This window comes from Acomys russatus, chromosome 6 (assembly GCF_903995435.1).
Source record: "Acomys russatus chromosome 6, mAcoRus1.1, whole genome shotgun sequence".
NCBI classification, from domain to species: Eukaryota; Metazoa; Chordata; class Mammalia; order Rodentia; family Muridae; genus Acomys; species Acomys russatus.
In genome coordinates, this window is record NC_067142.1 from 36,513,122 (window position 1) to 36,518,702 (window position 5,581).

A 5,581-nucleotide genomic window follows, 5' to 3' on the forward strand; every position below is an offset into this window, starting at 1 on the left:
TTTCTTCGTCAAAATCAATGACTTTTTCTTTATTTACATATGTCAGCCTGACATATAGTTCTGTGGGTTCCGATAACCCATTGGCCTGGTGGTTTCCACTTCTGCCCCCCCCTTCCTTCTGTGCCTCTGATGTTTGTCTTATCTCCACATCTCATGCTGACAGCCATTAGCTTCGATTTAAGCCACTGTAGTTTAGTCATGGAAAAATGAATTTAAAGCATGTTTCCATTTTTGTGTGGATCAAATCTGTATATTTCTCTTCTGCTCAACAGCAGTATAGCTTCTCTATTCACCAGATGCGCAGGAATCAGTATTTCATGACTGTCAATAAAGATGCTACAGACATTGTATACAGATAACTGGTCAAGGCATGTGGCTTTTGTATAAGGATGCTCAGTTGCTCCAGTATCATGGAATTGCCTGTGCCTTTCTAGAGAGTATGTTGATACAACCATAGGAGTCCGTTTCTGCTCTTCTGTGTGGGTCATTGTGTGCATCTTTTGGCCAAGGCCTCATTGTCTACATTGCTGTCACTTTATAGTAAGTCTTGACATTGGTTAGTATAAATTCTTCTAGTTCTGTTACAAAATTACTTGGTTATTATATATGTATATATATAAAAGCTTGTAAGAGAAACTTTTATTTGCCTGCTTTAGTTGTTGTCTCAAGGATTACTGCCTCCTTCTGCTAACCTAGATCTAGTTCTGGAAGCTTTTAGCCTTCATACAATCTAACCTAGGCCTAGAATGTTTTCAGCCTTTTAGACTTACTGTTTAATATGCTCACGCTTTCTTGTTCTTTCTGAGCTCATGGCTGGCTGGTTCAACTCAGCATTCTGGCTCAGACTCCTCTCCCAGCTGACTTATTATTCAATCTGGCTTCTGTCTCAGCCTCTGAATTGCTCTGCTTGACCTCAAATTAGCTCCAGCAATCTACTCCAATCTCCTGGCTCCTTCTCATCTCTGGCTCATTTGGTCTTCACCTGAGTTCTCTTTCTGCAACCTTCCTCTCTATTACTGTCCTGGTAAAACTGCCTCCCCCATCTCTCTGCATTGCCTCTTAAGTAGCTTCCCTTTCCTCTCTCTTTTCTTGGTGAGAGTTAGCTGTATCCTATTCTGTCAGTTTTCTTTGATTCGTCATTTTCTTTTTCTGCCACTCAATTAGACATCACTTTCATTCATGAGTGCTTCCTTTGACAAACGAACTTTACCTTCATAGTTTGGGGTTAAAGGCATGGACCACCACTCCTGGACCTAAGCTTTTCTTTACCTGAAACTTGCTCTATACCAGGCTGGCCTTGAATTCAGATCTGCTTGCCTCTGTCTCCTGGATTAAAGGCATATTTGTTTTCCAGCTGGATCTCACAGACCTAGAAGGTCTTTGGATGTGATCTCTTGTCAGGGAAGGCATGTTCTGAGCTAAAATTACTCTACATTAGCTTAACAGTAGTTATCCCCCACCCCTAAACCAACCAGACAAACAGAAGTCATTCTAGCTAGTCTGAAGTTGTCATTGGGATTGCAATGAATCTATAGATAAAATTATAAGTTTTTAAATGTTTCATTATTACAGTATCTAGAGTAATGTTAATTGTTCAAATTAAATGTTATATAATTTCTATAAAATTATAATACACTTAAAACATAATACAATGTACCCATATTACAATTATGTTAGAAGTATTTAAAAATATTCAGTACAATGTTATATTATGCAGTTTTCCAGTTCATGAACAGGTATATCTCTCCATTTATTTAGTCCCTCTTTGATTTTTTTTGATCACTATTTGGTAGTATTTGGCATACATTTATTTAGATTTATATTTTAGTTCTAAAATAGTTTTTAATTATCAAAATTAGAGAATTTCACTCTATCTCTTATTTGTTAAGTGTGTTTATAACTAGTTGATATCTATTTTTTCATTTCTCCAGTATTAGTTTATAGTGGTTCTTTTTCTTTTTCTTTTTTCTTCAGAGAATATAGTTTTTATTATATCAAAATATGTAAAACACAAACATATATTCTAATGGATTGAATATCATTAGGAGATAATAAGCCATGTGCATGTTAGAACCAAATTTAATATTTCAAGAAAATAGTTTCAAAACTCTAAATTTTTCATTATTTTTAATATTTACTTATAATAAACTACATACAGTAAGAAGAGATATGAAACAATCAGGACAGCCAAATATAAGTTATATTCAAAATGTTTAGCTCATTTGTATTTAGCAACCTTGAAGAAAATACTATCTTTCCTATCTAGGTGAGTTTAAATCACCTAGAGTCTAAATCATTTTGTTGGTTATCTTTGTCTTATGATTTTGTTTGTACTACTTCATAATTTTTAATGAACAAATATTTACTTTAAAGTCATCTAGGAACCAACCTAGATGTCCATTCTCACACACAATAATGCATAATATAGCATGAGGCAGGACTGTCCTGAGTAGCAGATCTTCAGAAGCACTCTGATGGTAGTTCTGCTTTCTTCCTGGGAGGCAGATAAAGGAGCCAAGGCACAGAGTAGATTAGTGCAAACTCCTGAACCTGAGCAATTACAGGAAAGGAGGCTGTCTTGGCTGTCAGTATGTTTTCAGAACTTTCATTTTTCCCTTTCTTTCTTTCTTTCTTTCTTTCTTTCTTTCTTTCTTTCTTTCTTTCTTTCTTTTTGGTGATACAACATAATCTTTTTTAATTTTTTAATTTTATCATTTGTTTACATGTGTGTGTATGTGTGTGTGTGTGTGTGTGTGTGTGTGTGTGTGTGCCAGTGCCTGTGGAGGGCAGAAGGCAATTTGTAGAAGTCATTTCTCTTCTATCTTGTGGATCCCAGCTTGGGATTCAGCTCACTGGGCTTGGCAGCAAGTGCTTGTTTATTGCTGAGTTGGTTTATGCAACCTGAGTCATCAAAGTCCATCTTCACATAAGAACGTACTGCTGGACGGACAGTGGAGGACAGTGTGCTGTACCTTGCAAATCCCTCTCTCACCTCCTTTGTGTCATGCCTATACATTTTATGAATGTGTGTTTTCTTTTAAGTTACAGAAAGTGGCTACACTTTCAGTTTTGTAGTTGCCTTTTGAGAAATTTAAAAACAAAGTGGTTTTATTTACCTGTTTTCTGTATCTAGCACTCTTTGCTTATCCAGCTGGTTTAAGCTCCTTTCATCTGAAGGACTCTCCAGTGCCTCCTTACAGTGTGTCTGTCCCTGGCAATAAGCTCAGCTTTCACTTGTTTAAGAGAGTTTTTTTTTTTTTCTTCTACTTATTTTGTTTTTCCTTCTGGGACAGTGTCTCACTGTGTATCCATGGCTGGCCTTGAACTACGTCAACAATTGTCCAGGCTCAGCCTCCCCAGTGCTAGGACTACAGGTGTGCATTCCCACAGCAAACAAGACACTTTATGTTTCTACTTGACTGCTGAAAAAATATTTTGGCTAAGCAAAGAATTTGGTTTTATCATGGGGTTTATCCCAGCACTTTGAAAAGGTTGTTTCTAGCTTGCACTGTTTCTGAGATTTGCGCACTAAATCTTTTTACTTATCTAGATATCTAATAAAATCTCAGTCTGCGTATTTTGAATGCACATCTGCCTCCTCTAGCAGCTCTCAGGACAGTTCCCTCCTCCTCTCTGTTGGTTTTCAGCCTTTGCTCATGCTCTGTGGAATGGACAGCAGTTTATAGTTACTCCATGTTCTGTTTTGTTTTGTTTTTGTTTTTGTATCTGTGTCTTAATGCCTGCCAATAACTGAAGAAAACTCCTAGCTATTGTTTTCTTAGAATATTTTTTATTCTGCCTCACTCTTCTGTCTTCTCACTCAAGGACTTTAATTTCACATGTGCTGGCCCACTTGATCAACAGAAACAGTCATGCATCGTCAGGGAGCTGTTCCTATACTTTTATTAGCTGACTTAATAATCATTGCCGTTTCAAACTTAAAGTGATTTTTAAAAATTGATTAAAATTAAGCATTTTGTGGTAGGTCATTTCAATGCTGAGAAAATTAAATGTATTTTCTTCCCATTCAGAGACATATATATATGTATAAGTAAAACCATATGTAGATAATAATATATTTTTTATTTCACTTTATACGGGCTATCTTGTTGTGGGGGATATATATTTGCGCTGATCCTTTTCACAGCTACATTGTGTTTCTAGTGTATGGATGATACCATATTTGGGAAACAAATCCACTACTGATGGGACGCTTATGGAATTTTGGTTTGCAAGCAATGATTAGTGTTGCAACAGGCATGGATTACATATATTTGTATTGTCAATGATATATTAACGTTTCTGGATGAGAGTCTGCTGAGTCTTGAAAGGTTTCATTTGTGGGTTCACAGTGGAAGAGAACACTGAAGGGAAGAAGGGCACAGAGACCCACTAGAGCTGGGAATACTTTGAAATCCTAAGTGCAAGGCACCTGCAGGGGCATGGCTCTGTTGGAGCTTGGGGAGCAGGGAGCAGGAGCTGGTAGAGCTGCTCTGGACCATGGCTGCTGGGATCAGTCCTGTGCTTTGATAGCGGTTGGTGCCTCGGCTTCCTCCCATATTCTGCAGCCTTCCATGCCCAGCTTGGGTTTCCTCCACTGGAATGTCTGCTTCTCTTGTTTATCGTTAACTCCCCACAGACACGTAGTGCTAACCTTGAGATGATTTGAAACCAAGTCATGATTTGAGAGGCTGAACCAGTGGTTCACATTGACCTTGTGATCACCAGAAAGATAGGCGGACCCACCCAAGACGTTCGCTTTGATGTTCTGGTCAAGGAGAGATCTTCTGACCATTGCTGACTGACACATTCAAAAGAAGCATAGAAAATAAAACATCTACAAGTTAACCCTTAGAAAGGAATGCAGAGAGACCTGAGTATACAGCTCATCAACAACATGCTTGCATGTCTGAGGCCCCGGCGAGGGGGGTGGTTAAACTGTAACGCAGCGAACGAAGCATTACCTAGCACACTATGTGATGACCCAAACACACAACTTGTTCAGGTTAGTGCCTTAGAGGTAGCAGGTACCCAGGGTCAGGAGGACTCTTCCAGTCTTCAGCATGGCCTGGTCATAAGATGGCCATGCAACTGCTGGGCTTTGTCCTGGTGCCTCCCAACCTCTCCCCTGTTTCTGTCTAAATGACTCATCACCTTTTTATTATCCTCTTTCTTCTACTTCCTTATGCCTCCTTCCTTCCTTCCTTCCTTCCTTCCTCCCTCCCTCCCTCCCTCCCACTCCCCCTTCCTTCCTTCCTCCCTTTATAAAATATGGAACACTTCATAAATTCTTGTGTCATTTTTGTGCAGGGGCCATGCCAATCTCTGTTCTTGTTGCAGTTTCAGCATACGGACTGGTGAGGTGAGCATGAGCCCTGTGTCTGACAACTATGGGTTGTTGTGCTTTCATCTATTACCCAGTGGAAATTCAGTTGGCACTTGTGTAAATTATTGTGACATTGTTATATATACATATACATATATGTACACTGTTCACATAGAGTCCAGTTCCAGATCCATACTGACAGGTCTTCTTCCAACACGTTTTCCTTAAATGAAATGTAATTCATGTATGAACCAT

The 5,581-nt window shown here is 38.7% G+C and overlaps 1 non-coding gene across 1 annotated transcript; it reads right to left on the minus strand.

Moving 5' to 3' along the window:
• Positions 1-5,265: 5,265 nt before the first annotated feature.
• Positions 5,266-5,368, minus strand: LOC127191278 (U6 spliceosomal RNA). The gene has a single exon (XR_007830890.1). It is a non-coding gene; the product is annotated as a U6 spliceosomal RNA (small nuclear RNA).
• Between the last annotated feature and the right edge of the window lie 213 nt (positions 5,369-5,581).